The sequence below is a fragment of the Muscardinus avellanarius genome (assembly GCF_963383645.1).
Source record: "Muscardinus avellanarius genome assembly, chromosome: 12".
NCBI classification, from domain to species: domain Eukaryota; kingdom Metazoa; phylum Chordata; class Mammalia; order Rodentia; family Gliridae; genus Muscardinus; species Muscardinus avellanarius.
Genome location: NC_137798.1, coordinates 86,407,048 through 86,429,182, shown reverse-complemented (window position 1 = coordinate 86,429,182; position 22,135 = coordinate 86,407,048).

Genomic DNA, 22,135 nt, shown 5'->3' with positions numbered 1-22,135 from the left:
TAGAACATCCAAAGTGGCATAAAATGTAAGGAAGCAGGTTGCATGGGTATGAGGAAGAGAAACAGGAAGAAGAAATTATAAAGGGCCAAGTGAATATGAAGAAAACTCTTAATAATGATGGATATATTTAATATATTAATGTGATTTATACATATATAAATTATATACTTTAAATGTGTGAAATGCTGTGTTGAATACATTGAAATAAAATTATTTTAAAATGCATCTTATCAAAATTTATTGAATGCATTTTATAGGAAAATATTTGCCTTACAATTAATATATTAGAAAAGAATGACCTAAATAAATCATTGAAATTTCCACCAAAATAAATTATGAAAATAAAAAATAAGTCAGGTGTGGTGGTGTACACTTGTAATCTCAGTACTTGGGAGGCTGAGACAGGAGGATCGCAGGTTCAAAGCCAGCCTCAGCAGCTTAGTGAGGCTCTCAGAAACTTAGTGAGTCCCTGTTTCCAAATAAAATATAAAATAGGTCTGGAGGTGTAGCCTGGATGTAGAAAGCCCCTGAGTTCCATCGACAGTACCACTAAAAAAAAAAAAAAAAAAAAAGTATATATATATATATATATATATATATATATATATATATATAAATATGAATAAATAAAATAATAAAAGTAGTAATAATTCAATGAAATAGAAAAAATGTTAAATAAAAAATTAAAAAATAAGCAAGACCAAAATGTCCTTTTTCTAAAATTATTGACAAAAATTGATATGCGTCTAGGTGGTTTGATCAAGAATGACACTCAGAGAGAGAAAGATAGATATAGAGACAGAGAACAAATTAGCAATATGAGGAATAAATAGTACATGATTAGGAATCCTAAAAATCTTAAATGAATAAAGAATACTCTGAGCAATTTTATTTTAATAGTAAATTAAAAAACCTTTATCAAAAAAATCCTCCATAAATAAAACTACACACCTTGGAGCTTAACTGGTAAGTCAAAGTCAAACAATTAAGAAAAATAATACTAATCATACACAAAAATATAGATAATAAAGAGGAAAATGGTTTAAAATTGATTTCATGAGGACAAGTTATAGCAAGTAGATTAAAATAAAAGAAAATTGCAGAACTGAGTTCATCATGAACATAAAAAATGAAGTTCTTTCACAGAATCTTAGCAAATCAAATACAAAAATATACAAAAGGGATAAGACATCATAATAAAATAAAATTTAGTCACAAAAAAATTGATTTTACTTAAAAAAATCATCACATTTACCACATTATTACAATAAAAAGAATTGCTATGTGAGCATTTCATTAAAAGCAGAAAAAATATTTGGCAGATTTCAACACTGATGTATGCAAATATTCTCAGCAATGTTAGAAATGTCTTCACCTTTATTAAGGAAAATTATGCAAACCCTGTTAATACCATAGTTAATTGAAAAATATAGTTAATATTGAGAATAATTTTTAAAATGTAAGAATTCCTAAAAACTTCCTTTCTATTCAACTTTGTTAATAGAGCTATTAAGAGTACAAATAAAACACTAATGATAATCAAAGGCATAAATACTAGAAATTAAAAAGAAATTCCACCTTTATTTGCAAATGACATAATTTTATACATAGAAGGTCCTTTAAAAAAATACCAAGCCGGGCGTGGTGGTGCACGCTTGTAATCCCTGCGCTTGGGAGGCAGAGACAGGAGGATCGTGCAGGTTTGAAGCCAGCCATGCGCGCTGGCTTAGGAGACCCTGTTTCCAAATAAAAATGTAAAAAGAGGTTTGGGAGTGTAGCCCAGAGGTAGAAGGGCTTCCAGGAACCCCAGTACCACCAATAAATAAATAAATAAATAAATTAATTAATTAAATAATAATAAAATTTAAAAAATAAAAATACCAAAAAGCTACAAAAATTCATATATGAATTTAACATGTTGGTAAAATACACACTAAAAATACGTAACTCATTTAACATATTAGAGATGAGCAATAGAAAGAATAAAGTTTTTAGAACTTCATTTATGATAATATAAGATCATTTATGTAGGAATAAATATCCAAAAGGTTATATAAGCATGCTGCATTAAAATTAAAAAATAATTGTTCATAAAATAAAGATCTAAATAAATATATATACCCATAATGATAGATTGATATTCATTAATTTTTGTTAAGATTTCAGCTTTCCACAAATTAATTCATAAAGTAAATGAAATCCCATTCAAAATCCTGTCTATTGTTTTTAAGATATTAACAAGCCTATTCTAAAGTTGATAGGGAGACTAGAATGACTAAATCTGCCAAAAATAGTAGAAGAATCCAGAAAGCTCATCAATATAAACTATTTTATATAAAGACTTCAAAAATCATTGGTTTTCTATTATTTAATTATAATTTTCCAATATTATAATATGTACTGGTTAAATAGGATACAGGTATATGCATGTTTGAAACACTTTAATTTGTCCACTATTTTCATAAATGAAATAAACTTCAGAATCATCAATAAGGTTTGTTTATCACAACTAGGATTTCAAGGCATATTGATATTATACTCCAGGTCTAGATCATTGTCCAATAAACACAAGTGAAGTGAGAGCTATTCAGTAAAAAGGGTATATAAAACCTTGTAATGAAATCTAGTTTACATCTAGGGATGTAAAATAATCAGTACTGAACTCAATCCCATAGCAATAACTTTGAACTAAGAACTTGCTTTTCTTAACCTTGGGTCTTAAGATAGGGATATTAATTAATATATAAATATATGCATATTTCTTTATATACTAATTGTATATAATGCATTATCATTATATTGTATACATTTATGTAAAAAAGTAAAATATAGATAGAAGTAAAAAAAGAAAAATTAAAGAGTGAAGGATAGAGAATAAAATTTAAAATGATAAAAGATTATCATGTGTATCTATGTTCATATCCACACAATTCACAATCCCCAAACTATAGAACCAGCCAAGATGTCCATCAACAGATGAATAGGTTATCATGCATAGAGTAAGGGACTAAATTTGTGTTCAACTTACCTCTACTCATTAGATGTTACACTTAGTGGCCTTGTTCTTAGCTTTAATCACAATTATATAGGCCTATTGTATGTTAAAATGGCATTTACCTATCTAAAATTTATGTAGCATTCTAGGTGCCATTAAACTAGAGTCTAGGTTGTTGTGGAATTTTCTTCTGAAAATTTCACTGAATTTGAGATTTTATATAAATAACTAACAGACTACTCAGAGTGACATGAGGCATTAATGTGCAAACCTCTTAGCACACAAAAAAAATCACAAATTGCTTTTCAAAATTAAGACATTGTATCCATTTATGTCAAAATCTAATCAAGTTTGGTCAATTCCAAACAGACTAAAAAAGCTACTGTAGGGCTCATTTTAGTAGATAGCCCTTATAATTTACGTTCTGCTTCACAACCATTACTCTTTGCTTTCTTCACGTTTAATTTTTTCCTTACAAACACTGCAGGGTGCAAAGAAAAGTAAAACTATCTCAAGAATTTTTTTTTACCTCTTTTTAAAGAAACTTTGCTGCTACATTAGTTTTTATTTAAGAAAAGAAAATGGTCCAGATTATGTTACCAAAAAATGTCGTATACCCATTTTCTTAGAAAAGAACTGTCAATCTCTTAAATATGAATTATTGATTTCATTTTCTCAATCTCATAACAAAATTCAATGTGCCAATTGGCAGGGTGAGTAATGGACCCCATTGATTTATTCTTTATTGATTGTTATAAATGGTGTGACATATACCAGCAAATAGAAATGGATAAAAAGTGCCTATAAACAGCAAAACATTATTCAAATAAATATTTTAGTTTGGTTTTTTTTCTATGATTTTATTACTATTAAGTAGCAAGTCTGCTAAAAATGTCTGAATATCTCCATTTTTTAAAAAGAATAATTATTAAAATGCTTAGTTATCTCAAAATACATATATATAAGAAAGACATTTTTATTAACCTACACAGTATAATGGATTTTGCAAAAAGTTCTGAGAAAAATGTCGATAACCTAAAATGAGATATTTTATTCACTAGGCTGAAATACGTAACAGAAAATAGATACTATACTAGATTAAGGTTTTGTTAGAATACAAAGAATTTTCTAAGGAGAAAGGAACTATTAGGGGCTATTTTTGTCATGTGAATTTCTTTATTTCTGTCTTTTTAAAAATTCATTTTATAGATTGTATATTTTTTTCAAGACTTAAGACTTTGTAGCTTAATTTATTTGGTTATCAACAAAAACTAATAACAAAAGGCTCAACTTTGTGAAAGTAACTTTACCAGGCTTGGAAAGGCAAAATTTAAAGTGAAAAAATTTTATTACAAATATTCTTGGTTCAGCAAAAGCTCTTATTTAAAATGGACAGCTTTGAAGAAGGAAGAGAGAGTAAGGGAGTTATTGAAGAGTGAAATTGATCAAAGTATTTTATATGCATGTATGAATATGGCACAATGAAACACATTATTTTGTATAGTTAATATGCACCAAGCAAAGAGGAAGCTTTTTGGTAAAACACACAAAAACGTCAAATTTCTCAAAACTCTTAAGAAACTACAAGGATGATAAAATAGAATTTTCCATCATAGGCCTCCTGCTTCACAAAGAAAAGCCAGAAAAATAAACAGGTAGCTTCATTTTGAGTTAAATGGCTGACAGCACATTCTGGAACCCTGCAAAGGAGAATCAGGAAACTTACTGGGCATGGTAACCTGAAGCAAGAGATTTGAGCAAAGCACAGTGGCAGCATAGCCCTGACCACCCAGCCCAGGGCACAGCCATTGCAAGGGAAAGGGTGAATTGGAGAGTCCCAGTGGACCCCACAGATACAGACACCGGAAACCCTAGCTACAGAAGGCTCCCGTAAGGGAGTCTACACCATCACTTTAGAAGGAACTTGCATTGTCTCTCTCCATCAAATTCCTAGATTTCATTTGCTGCAGCATGACATCATATTGGGGTTGAAGACTTGCTGCTGACCCACCAATGACCCATGACACCATAGGCATAAGGAGAAGTGTTTCATGCTCCATCTCTATATCACCTGCTAAAGGGATGTCCAAAGCATTTCATGATACAAGGCTCCTAGGTACCACCATACCCATTGCAAGAGTGACCACATGAAAGGTGCCCCTCCTGAACTATTTTGTACACCACAGCTAACCAGGCTACTAGAGGACCCCTGCCCCACAGTGTTCCTAAAGATAGAAGGGCTTTCCAACCCTGCTGCCACATGAAACATGTCCCAAACCATATATTACATATGAAGAAGATACAGGAGACTACAGTTTCTGACTGGAATGAAAACCATTGTGTCTTAACAAATATATATTCAGGAGAAACCATTTACTAGCATTATAAAAGTAGTAAAAATAACTGATTCACCAGATTCACTTATCTCAACAGAGGAACACCAGAAATATGAAAAAGCAAAGCAACATGCTGCCTCCAAAGAAACACTAACTAGCAATAGATTCCAAAGGAACGAATAATGATTAAATTCTTAAAGGGATTCAAAATACCAACTAGAGTACTTGCCTAGCACATATGAGACCCTGGGCTCAATCCCCAGTTCCTCCCCCCACACACACACACACAAATTGTATCTCCTTTATCTGGAATAACTTTTTTAGCCTTTATCTTTCACGATATTAACATCTATTTTATAGTTAAAAAGAAGATAGAGGCTAAAAATGTTATTTCAGATAAAGGAGATTAGAGAGAATTACAAATAAACACAAATTGTGTGTGGGGCGGGGAGGGACTGGGGATTGAACCCAGGAGCATTCTATCCCTGAACTATACCCCCATCCCTTTTTAATTTTTATTTTGAAGCAGGGACTTCTTAAGTTCCTGAAGGTCTCTCTAAATTTCTGAGGTTGTCCCCAAACCTGTGATCTTCCAGTTTCAGTCTCCCAAGTATTTGTATTACAGAGATTGATAAATTTAACCAGTCTGTTTTTCTTTTAACAAGGTTAAACAGTCATAATGTGGGCCAGCCATACTCAAATGGTTCAAACAATCGTATGTATCTGTCTCTATGTACATAGAATAAGAATGCCAATGCAGATATGGCAAAATATTAACTACTGAAGAAACTGTGTAAAATATAAAAATAAAATAAAATATCAATTAGAGCAGGGCATGGTGACCCACACTTGTAATCCCCGCGTTTGGGAGGCTGAGACAGGAGGATCACAGAGGTTCGAAGCCAGCCTCAGCTACTTAGTGAGGCTCTCAGCAACTTAGTGAGACCCTGTTTCCAAATAAAGTATAAAAAATAGGTTTGGGAGTATAGCCCAGAGGTAGAAAGCCTCTGGGTTCCACCCCAGTACCACAAAAAAAAAAAAAATATATATATATATATATATATATATATATATATATATATATATATGAAGACACATTTTCCATAATATTCCAGTCCGAAAAAAAATAAAGGCTCAAGACTTATAGAATACAGTGAAATGAACAATTAATCAATTTTTCAGAAGATGAAGAGGAGAAAAAAGGCATAGAAAACCTATTCAATTTCATAGAAATTGAAAATGTTTTTAATCTTGGGAAAGATACGTATTTCCAAGTACAGGAGGCCTATAGGACCCCAAATAGACACAATCATAAAATATCTTCACCATGGCACAGCATAATCAAAATGTCAAAACTACAAGACAGAATTATCAAAACCATAAAGAGGAACGTATCAGGCCAAATTTAAGGGGACCCCCACTAGACTAATAGCTGATTTTTTAGCAGAAACTATAGACCAAGAGATAATGGAATACTATGTTCCAAGTACTAAAAGGGAAAGAAAGGGGGATAAACAAGAATATAAAACCCAGAAAAGTTGTATTTTAGAAGTCATAGAAATCTTAAAACTTTCCAAGACAAACAAAATGAGGGAAATCATTATCACCAGGCCAACCACATGATGTTTAAAGGAATCCTATATCCAGAAGTAAAAGAAATCTTCCATTTGAAAATTCCTCTAATTTTTTCCTTCTTCCAGAGTCCCAATCTTCAACAATATTAAGTATGAGACTTAAGAATTTTCTGAAAATCTTTAGACAGTAATTGTAAGAGTAACCAAGAGAAAAGAGCTTCTATTTTGCTTAACATAAATAAAACTGGCAGGCCAAGTAGTAGAAAACTCAGATCCATCCAGTAGGTAATTGAGATTAACATACAATTTAAATAAAAGGATCAGAAATGGCGACTATGGAAATACTTATAAACTAAACAATTTTTACTTTTCTTTTACTTTTATAGTTTTATTGTGGTATAGCTGACTAATGAAATTATATATTTTTACATGTATAAGTATGGTATATGTTATACAATATGATTTTTTCTTTTTTTGTTGGTACTGGGGATGGTACCCAGGGACATTCTACTTCTAAACTACACCACCAGCCCTGTTTTTGATTTGTTTTTATTTTGAAACAGGATTTCACTGAGTTGCAGAGGGCCTCATTAAGTAGCTGAAGCTGTCCACAAATCAAGATCCTCCTGTCTCAGCCTCCCAAACGCAGGTATTACAAGTATGCAATACCACGCCTGGAACAATGTGATTTTTTTTTATACATATGTATTAGAAAATGGTGATCACAATCAATTTCTTTAACACACCAATCTCACATAGTTACTTTGGTGAGTATGTGATGAAAAATTTTTTTAAAATCTTCTCTTAGTAAATTTTAAGTATAAAATATAATAACTATTCATTACAACCACCACATTATATATTAGGTCCAGAGATCTCATTCATTTAACCAGTTATTTATTTTGAAAACCATATTTGTCTGCCATATAATATGTATTTATATGTTTCTGTACATGTGAAAAAAATGTGAAAGAATCAGATTTCTATAACGCTTGAATTGCTAAAACAAAAAGAAAAAAGTAAGTAACAAAAAGTTATTTTACTGGATTTTTGTTTTTGTTTTTGAAGCCACTGAAGAACTCTGTACTTTCTTGCTGCTAAGAAAAAGCCTGTGATTGCCACTTATTAAAGAATATATACCCACTTTGTAATTGCAGTAGGACACACCGATGCTGGTGGCAGCACTGATGGATGTATTTTTCCAATGAACTTGAAGCCTGAGATGTATGTACCTGGACCACAGATTAATCAGCACGCGAACATGAGCTGTTGTATCATACTGATTAATTATGCTGAATGATGGATACAGGTTTAATCACTTTACCTGATAGATGTAGGGAGCTTGCAAGTGACAGTCACCATATCATTTCTTAATAAACTGCTTTCTAACCAGCTTGCTGTAGAAACTTCAGGAAGCTGATGTTTCAGGAGAAAAAAACAAAGCACTAAACTTTCCATGCATTACTTTACATGTCTGCTAATTTACTTTAAAGTTTCTCCTCTTATAAAAAATACTTATGTAAATGAAATAATTATCCAGGAATTTCATTGTCTGCAAGTCTGTCTGTCTTGTCCTAGAATCAGAAAACATAATTATAAAGGTTAATAGGATTCATAATTAGATTTATAATGTTAGGGAAATGACTCCGTAGGCTAGAAAACCATCAACTCATGGTTAAAATTACCTGTCAAAAAATAAAGAGGAAGACACAGAACTACAAATTGGCTCCTTTCCCCTCAAGAAAGAGGGGAGTGCTAGATTGATTCATAAAAAACAAAATAGAAGACCTAATTGATCACTTTTCTAACTGGGAAAAAAATGCTTGATGTGTTACATAATTAAGTTTTCTTCTAGATAATTCAGTATATGGTCCCTAAGGAGAGAATAAACAATATCTGAAACTATAAAATTTAGTAAATTGGTAGCACCTCCTCTCACCAACACTGAAGTAAATCTCTTTCTCCCTTTTTTTCATTAAAATTTGTGCTTCTCACATAGCATTTTTTACACTGTGATGATTTATGAGAGTTACCTATATATGTTGCTTTCTCCCATATTAGTGGCCTGGAATAGAATGAGCATCATATATTATCGAATGCTGTCCTTCATCATGTGGAAGTGCTTTTCTGTAGGTAGTAGATGCTCAATAAAATCTTAATGAATTAAATTGAAAAAATGTATCCAAGCATGGTGGTTCACTTTAAGATAGGAGGATTGCAGGTTCAAGGACAGCCTCAGCAAGTAATGAGACTCTCATCAACCTAGTGAGACCTTATTTCCAAATAAGAAATAAAATCAGGCTGGAGGTATAACTGGAAGGTAGAATGCCTCTGCATTCAATCCCCAGTACCACAAAAAAAAATTTTTTTTTTTAAAAATGTGCATATTACACATAGAAAAGAATCCAGGTTACCTTCACAGATGCAGCCTCTCCTGCCCTCTGCCTCCTTTCCCTTCATGAGTCCCTTGCTACACTGTCCCACCATGAGTACTTAATTTTATTTGTAGATAATTAGACAGGACAACTGTGCTGAGGAACTGAGGGGCCTGAATATCAGCTCTGCTTCCTTCCAACACCCTCTGCTAAAATCCAAGCCTAATGTGAACTTGAGTAATGACACATCTGTAAACTTTCATTGCTGACACCAGTTTATATTTTCATGACAAAAGTTTAAACTCTGCCATTTTTTCTGTGACTATATCAGCCATGGTGAGGTTCCCCTCATCCTTGTCAGAAGGCATCAACCACAATTCAGAAATCCAAACCCAAGTATTACGATCAGGATCAAAACATGAACAAAAGTGTGAGCAAGATTAGAGAGCTGTGTTTGAAAAGGAGAAGAATTAAGAGCAGAATTTCAGGTTGGAAGGCTGATTCAGGGCAATTACAAGGTCCTTGAAGTCACAATGTTTGGAGTCAGAGGCCTGGTATTTCTTAACCGATTAATTTTTCTTAACTTCTTTAAGTTCCATTTCCTCCTCTTTCTGATAGAGATAATATTTGCCCTATAAGGTTTAAATGGTTGGGGTGGGTAAGTATGTCACATGCATAGTACCATACTAGGTTTGTTAGTTCCTTATAAATATTAGCTACATACCATTTATCCTTTTCATTAAAATAGAGCAAACTGCAGTAAACTCAACAAAAATGGTCAAGAAATGGAAATATCCCTGGAAGTCATAGATAGCCAGGAGCTTTCCAGAAGGATTAGAATTGCTCTACCACAAGCAGTCCCGATTCACATTGCAGTATAAAAGAAGAGCTGTGAGCACTTCTCCCCAGTGGACTTAACTCTTACAGACTTTCAGTTCTGCTGTAATGGACCTAGACATGTGCCTTTTGCCAGATCTGGTGCCGCAAGGCAAAAACTAGGCACATTATAAAAAAGAACATTTAAGGACATTTGAGAGGATGAGGTCAAGAGTACAAAAGGAAGCCCATGTACTTCATGTGTACATTTTTAAAAGTTATAAATCTAGTTAACAGTCAATTAAAATACGATTTGTTCTTGACATGCAAATATACAATCATGCAAGTGGGAAAGTCAGATTTTAGTTTATTATTCTTAGACCTGATAGACTGTATTGGTTGGAATTTGGACAACCGTATCAATGCCTTGGTGACTCCAGCTCAGATGTTGATAGAAAATGTCCTTTTCCACTTTGCTATCTTCAAAAGAGATCCATTAATAGCTTCTTGGACATGAAGACAGGAAAAAAAAAATGGTACCTTGGAAAAAAAGACTGAAGAAACATCTGGAAATAGATATGAAGCCATGCAGGCAGATAGGCTACAGGTACCCAAAGGAAGATGTAGCATGTAAAGGACTGTTATGAAGGGTGGCTACCCCATCATCCTAGGCTCTTCCAGTTTGGGCGAGAAGGAAATTAGAAAAAGACCTTTCAAGGCCCAGACCCTGGAAAAGAATCTTTTCTTGCCCAAGTATAAGCAGGAGATCTTTATCATGATGGCTTTGGTAACAAAAGAGAAAGCTACAACAGGAGCTTAGAAACAGGAGTCCTAGATTATCAATTAGGATGTGTTAAGTTCAGTGATATAATATCCAATAGTTGGTGTGCTGTGATGATGGTTCATTTGCATTTGTGACTTTTATAATATGCCGGGCGTGGAGGCGCACGCTTGTAATTCCTGAGCTTGGGAGGCGGAGACAAGAGGATTGCGCAGGTTTGAATCCAGCTGTGCTGGCTTAAGAGACCCTGTTTCCAAATTTTAAAAAAGTAAAAAAATAGGTCTGGGAGTATAGCCCGGAGGTAGAAGGGCTTCCAGGAACCCCAGTACCACTAAAATATCTCTCCTCCCTTTTACATTTTCCATTTTTCTCTTTTTTCCATGCCATTTATGTGTGTGTATTATTGTCTTACTGCATGGAACTAGCAAGATATGTATGCTACCCTTAAGTTTTTTAACAGAAAAATTTAAACATTGCTTCTACTTATGTAACTGATCAATAGCTTTTGTGAAAATATTTTTAATTCTACTTATAGACAAAACAGCCCACCCAATACCCTCTGGCCAAAATTCCATATACAGATAACAATAAAGTATTTGAAAGTTTAAAGTAATTATATTAAACTTCTAAAATTATATCTTATTCTTTTTACTTCCCATCCAAGGGGCTCTCCAAATAAACAATGGGAAATTAGATGTCAAACCAGAATGACTACATTTGGGAAAAAATTCTAAATGATTGGCAGTTACTTCAAAATCAAGGGTTTTTATTATTCAGATTGTTATGCTGCTAAAATTATGATGGCAGTCATTTATCATGAGAAGGATTACAGCGTTGGTAGGAACTGAAACATTACCCAAATCACTGGGAAGTACAATTGAAAAGGTAAAAATTTGAGTGACCAAGTGAGATGTTCGAGATCATAAAGAGATCCTAAAAGTAGAGGTAGGACAGTAGACAGGAGGCCAGAGCTCATTCCCAATTACTTAGGCTTTCCTCTGTCAACTATAGAGTGGTTGTAAAAATTGTTTCCAGATGGTCTTGTAAATTTTAAGATAAAAATCAAAATGGGTAATAAAAAAAAGGAAAAAGTTGAAATAGAGCTTCTTGTGTATTTAGGGTATCTAGAGAGGAGACACCTCTGGGTCAGACACATACAGAGAAATTGTCAAGTCTTCTAGAATAGGCACTTTATCTGAACCAGATCCTATCTCATTTTACCAAAAAAAAAAAAAAATGGATGATAGGAAGATAGAAAGAAAAGAGGCAGGAAGTATAGGATGTGAAATATCATCCAAATAATTTAAATTCTAAAAATGCTGTCTTAATTCAGTTTTAACGGTGAGCTTTACCTACTTGTGAATTTCTACAAAGTATATATCTCAGAAGGCACAGAGAGATGAGTCAAAGGTTCTTCCTCCACAGAAATCACTTTCTGAGCTTTTCTTTGGGGAAAAGAGCTGGGTTAAATGAGACCAAATGCTTTGCATGTTTGATTTGAAGCAGATCTGACAATGACACACCAAGGAGGTGAATGAATTGGTAGGAATAACGGTTGCCGCTAAGCAGCAAGCTGGAGCTTAGAAATCTATAACAACGGAGTATCAGCCCCAATAGGATTAATTTAAGACTGCCTGTCATGTGTGGCTTGTGGGCCAGTTGTTATAAGAAGAACTGGCTGAGAATACAAAATGGCCTTGAACTTGTTTTTAGTTGAGACTTGCTATATGAACCTGTCCCCTAAATTTAGCACACATGAGGGTGAAGAATTGAAAGAATGCTGATTAGAAGGTTGGCAATTCTCCACTGATATAAATTCCCTCTTTCATAAGGAGGTCCCAAGGGCATGCTTTCTGAGGAATATGCTTGCAATATTAATTCACTTGAGACAGGAGCCTCTATTTGAAGGGAAAGCTTATTTGTTACAACCAGGATCCTTATCTGGCATGCCATCAGCAGCAACTCACATGTCATCCCTGGAGATATGGGAAAGTAGCATCATTGTAGGTGCAAGAATCACAGTGGATTCCTGGCTGCCCTGTTTGAAAAAATTCAAACATATTTTATGTGAAATAAAATCTCTGAGTATTACAAAGTATTAGAGGTAAGAAAATATCCTTGAAATCATCCAATTTAATTTTCTGATCTTAGAGAAGAGGAACAAAGTTCCAGAGAAATGAGGGAATCAAAGCAAGATATCAGCGTTAATAAAGAAAGACAAAATGGAGTAATGGTTTAAAGAGGGTTTTGTTACAGTTTGAATTTAAAATGACCCCTAGACCTCACATGGTCGACCACCCAGCCATGCTGAAGGCAGGATTTGGTTGCCAGGGAGGAGCCACTGGGGATGCGGCTGTTTCAACTTCCAGCTTCTCTCTGCCCTGCCACCTTGCACTGATACAAACTCTCCCCCACTTCTTTATTTTTGCCATTATGCCTTGAGGACATGCAGCCCCAGCGCATGCCAGTATAGCAGTGACTGAAATCTCCAGAACCATGAGCAAATAAACCTTTCATTCTCTAAGTTTTGTGTCAGGTGTTTGGGTCACATAAGTGAGACTTCTGACTGAGGCACTGTCTTTTATCAGATTTCTTCAGTGCGAACATCTGCCCCAATAAATATTGGCTATGTGACTTTAACAAAGTTTAACTTTCTGCCTGTCAGTTTTCCTGGATATTACCAGGGTCATACTTTTTACAATATTAATATTTGTAATGATTTGGATTTAGAATGTCTCCCTTGTTCTCTTGGAAACAAAGCAACAATATGGAAATATTGGAAGCAGTGCTTGGCTACTAAGGAGAGGACACTGGGGTGTGGCCTTGGGAACTGTATGGTTCTTTCTCCCCTTGCTTTTTCTTTCAGTTTCTGGCTTCCAGGATGGATATGAGAGCAGATATTTTCCCATTTTCTTTCTCTCTCTCTCTCTCTCTCTCTCTCTCTCTCTCTCTCTCTCTCTCTCCTTTCTCTCATTCTCTCCCTCTCTCTCTTCCCTGAGTTCTGAAGGTATAATCAGGTTTCACATAGACTGACACTCCAATAAAACTGTGAGCAAATAAGTTTTGTTTTTCCTCCAAGTTGTGTGGTCAGTCATTTTGGATTATAATGTTGGGAATGTGACTGAGAAAATATTGTGAAAATTCAAGTATTTTATACAAAGTGGTTTGTATAGTTATGACAATAAATAATCAGTAAATATAAATTATTATTATTATTAAAAGACGAAGAAGAAGAAGAAGAAGAAGAAGAAGAAGAAGAAGAAGAAGAAGAAGAAGAAGAAGAAGAAGAGGAGGAAGAGGAGGAGGAGGAGGAGGAGGAGGAGGAGGAGGAGGAGGAGGGGACCTTTATATACATCAAGATAAGAATCAGTCCAGGGATTTAATACAGTTTTAGAGTCAAACCTAACTGTAGTTAACTATAATTGCATAAGAGAAGTTTTTACTGTAAAAGCTAACTGAACTATTGACAGGATAAGGATGCAATAGTACTGCTGGAAAAGTTGAAGAACCTGAGGTAGGTTAAAAACCAAAGAACTTGGTGGTATTGTAAACAAATATGAAAGGAAATGAAATTGTGGACAGATTTCAATCCAAGGAAGGAATTTAATGGACATGGATAAATAACTCTGTCTTTAGCTTTATTCTATGTAACCTATTCCTATATACGCTCAGTATAAATAAAAATGATATGCTTATCAATTTAGAGACTGAAGCTAAATCATGTAGGCCAGATGTTAACCAGTTAAAGCCAAAAAGTAAATTCAGACAAAATTTAGTGGATATATTGAAATTAAAAAACTCCATAAACAAAGAAGATACCATATTTTAGCAATAACACATTTTTAAATATTTAGCAATTTTAGTTGGCATTAAACCTAAAATAATGAAAAATGAAAAATTTACAGAACAACAAATTTATTGACGAATAATGCAGGCATCCAAATAAAATTTTGGACAAATATTTTATCGTGTATATGAAAAACAAAATTATCGCTGAAACTGGAATAATATTGGAAAGTAGAAATCAAAGTCCTCAGAAAATCAATGAGTAAAATGAACAAGATGAAATAAAATATGACCAATTTCAATAAATAAAGAAATAAAATGTAAAATTTACACAGTTATTAAGTGAAACGAGAAATCAGGGGAAAAAACAAAGAAAACATAGTGAAAGTAGAAAGAAGTACAGCATAGTTATAAGAAACAGAATAACAAATAAAAAGAGAAAATATGATAAAGACCAGCAAAAAGAAACTTGGCATATACCTAAGTTAAGTTTCTAACAAAAGAAACAAATATACCAAAAATAGAGTTATTTATTGTAATTTATTGTAATTTAAGATTTTCCTAAAATAATTTTCAATATACATGCCAAAAAACACATATATGCTAAAGAAACTAACACAATTCAGTGGATACCAAGATGTATAGACTTATAAGTACAGAATTTATCAGTTAGAAAAATAAATTTAAGCATAAACGATGGAAAGCTCCACAGAAACAGTCAAGTCTGCAAATTATTGGCATCTAAAATTAAATAAAAATTGTATAAAGCCAAATGATCCTTTATTTATAAGGAAAATAGGCAAAATAGGTATTGAGTATATAAGAACTGAATTAAAAATTTCCCGTGCATCTTTCTGAAGAAATTATTAGAAGAAAAATTTAGCCTCCAAATATGACTATAGGGGGAAAAACATATGGGGCAAGCAGGGAGCACTGAATGGTTGATAGCTGGATTTCAAAGAATATAAAGTTTACAGATCAAATATTATAAACAGTTAATTATACAATGATAATAATATAAAAGGCTTTTAAATTTACTAAAACAGAAGGATAGAGAAAAATGAACTAGAAATACATTAATTATATTACATCCTACAGAAGAGATTCATTTTTTAAAAAAAGACAGAGCTTATTACAAAACTTTCTTATTTAAACTGAATTAAATATTTTCTAAATATTAGAACAACAGAAATAAAAATGCAGAAAAAAACAAAATTGAAACACATAATAAAACACACACACACACAAAACTAATAATGTCAACAAATTCTTTATTAGAGCATGCTATTGATGAAAAGGAAATATGTTAGTGCTCTTGCTTTACCCGTCATTAGTCTTCTTTGCTGTACTGCACTGTCCCACCTGCACTCTTCCTATTCTGCGACAGGTCAGGAGCAGTGGCTATTGCCTCCAGGCCTCTGTACCTGATGCTTCCTTTGTTTACCCTGGGACCTTCCCATCACCAGCCACCTCATATCCTCTAGAGATTTATCCAAAGGTCTCGGTCACAGAAAGATATTTCCTGCCAATACTTCAGAAGAAAAAGATAAGAAGAAAATTATGAACACACACACACACACACACACACACACACACACATATTTTGGAAGTTAAACAGGAACTTTATTATTACCTTCAAATATAAAGGAAACTAAACAGAGCAGATGAGAGACAATGACGGTAGCCACATTTTCCATTTCACATCTTTTAATTCTTTGGATATTGGAAGTATATATATAGATATAATAAATGTTTTAGCATAATGATGCATAGTGATGAGAAACAAAGGCAGAGACTCTAAGAGAAATAATATGTTTTTCTGTCTTGTTTTGCTTTAAGTGAATGCATCTTGTACGAGTTCTTTTTGCATGTCCAAGGAGAAGATAGAGATGAAGATTATGTGAAAATCAAGAGTCAATATTATATGTGCGCGAAGGGAGGAGCCACTTAGTGTAACTGGGCCACGAATGACAAGGCAGTGTGGGAGGATGAGTCTGGACAAACAGGAAAGCCATGCCAGGAAGCTAATGACTTCATCCTGGATCCACGAGGAGCCACCGCTGAACTCTATGCTAATCCTATAAAGTATCACGACATCAGAAGATAGCTGAAATTCTCAAATAAGTAATATCTTATAAGATCAATTCAAATATGGGAGGAAAATATATCTTAAAGGAATATTCAGGTATTCAGGGATGTGGATATATTTCAGTGGTAGAGCATGCATGAAGCATTGGGTTCAGTATCTAGAAATGCAAAAAAAAAATAAGGTAACACAAAAACAATAAAAACTATGCAGTTTAAAATGAATAAATGAAGCCGGGCGTGGTGGCGCACGCTTGTAATCCCTGCGCTTGGGAGGCAGAGACAGGAGGATCGAGCAGGTTTGAAGCCAGCCACGCGTGCTGGTTTAGGAGACCCTGTTTCCAAAATGAAAATGTAAAAAATAGGTCTGGGAGTGTAGCCCAGAGGTAGAAGGGCTTCCAGGAACCCCAGTACCACCAAAATAAATAAATAAATAAATAAATAAATAAATAAATAAATAAATAAATAAAATGAATAAATGAAAGGTCACATCATAGCATAAACATATACTGTACATATACAGAAAGATACTCAATTGCATATACATACTATACATATTACATACATTATTACACATTATTACACACACAGACACACACACACACACACACACACACACACACACACACACATATATGAAAGATTTAATTGCAAAATTCTGCAATTAAGCCAAGCTAGGTAAGCGAAGTCCAAATATCCTCATTTTTCATTGCTGCTGGAAGAAATAATCCCAAATTAAGTGGCTTAAAACAAAATATTATTATCATATAGTAGTCCTGGAAGTCAGAAATCTGAAGTCTCACTGGGCAAAAGTGAAGGTGCTGGCAGGGCTGTATTTCTTCTAAAGACTAGGACAGAGTTTGTCCTCTTGCCTTTTCTGGATTCTGGTCCACCACATTCCTTAATTCCTAGAATCATTTTCCTTCTTTATCGCCAGAACTGTCTGATCAAAACTTTTTCACATTAAATCCCACAAACCTTCTTATCTTTTAAGGGCGGTCATAACTACTTTGGGCCCACCTGTATAATCCAGATAGTCTTCCTCTTTAAATGTGAGCTAGTCAATACCCTTAATCCATCTGAAAGTTTATTTTTTTATGCCGTTTAACATTGTATAGTTGCAGGTTCTGGGGCATTGGATATTGGTACCTTCTCAAAGTGTTACGATTCTGCCAACCACATAGTTCTGTTACCTGATGCTCTACTATACTCTGATTCATCATCTTGGGATAAGTTCTACTTAGTATTGTGCTTAGTGGTGAAATGCTCATTTATTTAGATTTTATATGAAGTAACTGTGAAAATCAGAGAGCACAGAGTCAATAGCAAATTTACCACCACCATCTGTGAGCTGTTTAAAATTCAAGGTTTACTATTTTTGTAGCCAAGGTTTGTAGCACTTAACTAGACTCTGTGAAGACTCAAAATAGCCTTTTTTTTTTTTTTAGGAACCCACAACCTAATTGGAGATACAGTCAGCAAAAGTCAAAATAATATTCATAGACTACTGCACAATTTATATTGATCAGTGTAGACAAGACTGACTAAAATAGCAGGAAAGGTCTTTCTTTCCTGAGTTTTTATGCAATTGAAGTCCAATTGTTGAAATCAAGTGGGCGAAGAAATCAATGGTTGCTGTTGATTTTTTAGGCTCCTGCTACCAAGAGATGATTTGGAGAATTGCTGTTCCATCACACTGATCATGAATAAATGGCTGGACTCTCATTTCCATTTAGAATGTCTGTTTAAACCTGAATTTGACCTCTGAGTATACCCAAGGTTGAGAAGCATATGTAAAACTGTCATTAAAATTGCATATGAAGCACAGGTTAAATCACAGCTACTGTATTTTGGCCAATTTTATTTTGTTTTGTTTTGGAATCCTGAGAGGAAGAAAGATATAGCAGTCAGTCATCAATAAGATGAAGCAGAAAAAGAAAATTTTAGTGTTCATTATAAACATAGCTTAGTCTCTTGAATTCTATTGAGAGAATAACCCCCTTGCTAAAGTGTTGTATGGTATATTTTTAAATATGGCAGAAAATAACCCTTTTAAAGCATGAGAACAGTGAATGCCATTCTGCTCTTACACAGGAAATTAGAGGTGTAGAGAGTGTAATATAAATGACTTCAGAATTTCACAAGAAACACTCAGTAGAAATCCTTTTAAATTTATTTGGTGTTTACCTCCCGCCCTGAGGGGTTGAAAATCTCAAGCATGGGTAGCAGTTTCTGATTTACTGGTTGATCCACAGCCTTTGTTTCGGTGACAGCTCATTTGACCCATTTCATTTTTCTAAATTGCTTTCTAATTTTCCGAGGACAGCAGTATTGTCATTGTGCGTTTAGAGCATCCTGTGTTCCAAAATGCCTAACTCTCTTGTTATCCTCCTATTTCATTTCAGTTGCAAACGGCAGTTTTCCTTTAGAGGGAGAATGTGAATTTGGAGATTCAAGGGACCCACATTGAGTCCCTCCTCTGCTTTATACCACTCCCGTGACCTTGGAGAATTCAGTCACTCTTACTGGGCCTGCGCTTCCAGCATCTATTTAAATAAGGGTTTAAACTACACTTTCAAAGGATGTTTCCTCTTTCTTTTTAAGTGTTATATTATTTAAAGCTAATGTTCTGGATGTTTGAAACTAGCAAAGATACCTGTCATTATTATACAATGAAAAGGCAGCTTTCCTCATTACAGGAACAAAATCATTTTGAACAAATGATTATGATCATTAGAAAGAAAATAAAAGTGATGTTAGAAAAAAATGGTAGGAGACCCCACCTAAGATCATGCGCTCCTCCTCCCATATACACACAAAAACAACAATTTGGCAACTGTCAATGGACAAAAGTACTTTTGTGAGAACTTTGGGACCCAGTAGGAGATTGTAAAACTGTAGCAAAACCTATGACTTAGAAAGGCTGCTTTGAGAAGACAGGTATATTCCCAGGTATACCTCATAAATCATGATCTAGGTGGAGTTTTGAAAGTAAATCCATTCCCCAGTAGATTTGACTTCAATCCTACTTGGCTTAAGTCCTGCTATACTCTTTCTACCCAAGAACCTGGTATAAGACCCACCCATCTTTTTTTTTCTTTTTCTTTTGCAGTACTGGGGATGGAACCCAAGGTCATTCTACCTCCGAGTTATACCCTCAGCCCAACATTTTTATTCTTTATTTTGAAACAGTCTCCCTGAGTTGCAAAGGGCCTCCCTAAGTAGCTGAGGCTCTCTGTGAACCCAGATCCTCTTGTCTCAGCCTTCCAAATGCTGGGATTGCAAGCATGTGCCACCATACCCTTTCCACCCAACTATTCCCATTGTAAAAGTTTCACCAACTCTGGGCTCAGTCAAGATCTCCTGAGACATCTCTATGACCTTGCTAGGGTCTTATTTCCCACTTATAAATCCAGAAGGAGCACATGCACAATCCTGGTTGCCAGCCCATTGACTTTAGTTCTATCTAGAAATACTGAAGTTGAGATCTTACTAAGATTCAGCTCCATGCTACTGTGGTCTGTTAAAAATCCTGCCAACTCACGAATACCAACTATCCTCTTAATAATATAACTAACAACTCCAGTCTTGGCTGTGGAAATTTAAGTCACCCATGACTCATTCCTCTGTAATAGTATTGGATCAGTCTAGCATGTCCAAAACAGAGGAGACAAGCCCATCAGGCCTTCAGTACTAGGCCCACTAAAGTCAGACCTAACTGCAGATGCAAAAGCTGCAAGTGAACAGCTCCTGCCACATTCTGCTGAAGTCTTGAAATAGCCCAGAAACTTGGTCAGTAACCCATGTGGGATACATATCCCATTGTACCCTTGTTAATATGCCTGTCATCTACAGACTTTAGAGAGATACAGAACTGGCTCCATAACCCAGCTCCACTTATACTTGATAATAGTCTCAGAGGTAATCTCATTTTCCCAGGGACCTGGCAGAAATCAAACCCACCTTTGTCCCCAAGTAACAGTCTCACCAAACACAGATCCACCTAAAGTCTTAATAGTAACATAATTCAGGTCCATCCCTACTCAACTGCAATCCTGTAAGCAGACCCATTTGTCTAGAGACCCAGCAGAAGAAGCTCTTTACTTACCAAAATTAGTCTCTGAAGATTATAAAAGGGGTTTGCTTCTTCAAATTCAGAGATACCACTGAACAGCTCCAGGGATAATGTGGATTCAGACACATGTGACATCAGTAAAGACAACTAATAAAATTCCAGTAACCAATTCTAATCTAAAGAAACTTTCAAGTCTTTACAGAGAATATATATATACACATTTTTTTGAGGTACTGGGGATGGAACCCAGGGGCATTCTATCTTCAAGCTACACTCCCACTCCCAGCCCTATTTTTTTTTTTTATTCCTTATTTTGAAACAGAGTCTTACTGCAAGCACCTCACTAAGTTGCTGAAGTTGTCCTTGAACCACAATCCTCCTACATCAGCCACCCAAATACTGGAATTACAAGCCTGTGCCACCATGCCCAGCAAAAAGTAATAATCTTAAAGAAGCTCAAAAAGCTATAAGATAGCCCAAGTAAACAACTAGATAAAATAAGGAATGAAATAAATTAACAAAATGAATAAAGAAAAAGAAACCACAAAAGGATCTAAATAAAATAAATCCTGGAGCTGAAGAAAATAATAACTAAAAAACCCAACAGGGAGTTTTAACAACAATCTCGACCATGCAGATAGAAAATAGCCAGTGAACATAAAATAGAGGAGAAAATTATCCTGTTAAAGGAAGAAAGAAGAAATGTAAAAGATTGAATAAACTTATTAAATATCATCAAGGAAACAAAACATGCATTCGAGGAATACTAAAAGACTAATGTAAAAAAATAGGCTGGGCGTGGTGGCGCATGCTTGTAATCTCAGTATTTGGGAGGCTGAGACAGGAGGATCACAGTTCGCAGCCAGCCTCATCTACTTAGTGAGGCTCTGCAACTCAGTGAGACCCTGCAACTCAGTGAGACCCTGCTTCAAAATAAAGAATAAGAAATAGGGCTAGGGGTGTATCTTGGAGGTAGAATGGCCTGGGGTTCCATCCCCAGTACTGAAAATAATAATAATAATAATAATAATAATAATAATAATAATAAATGTACTTAAAACTTTCCAAATGCGTGGAAAATGGGCATCTTAATTCATGAAGCTCAAAAGTCTGCAAATATATTAAACCCTAAGATGTACAAACTGAGACATATAGGATTATCAAAAGTCAAAGATATGATTTTGAAAGTAGCATGAGAAAATCAACTTGTCACATACAAGGGTTCCCACTGTGAGATCATCAGCATTTTTCTCAAAAGAAATCATTATATTCCAGGAGCAAGTAGAAAAATGCATTCAAAATACTAGAAGAA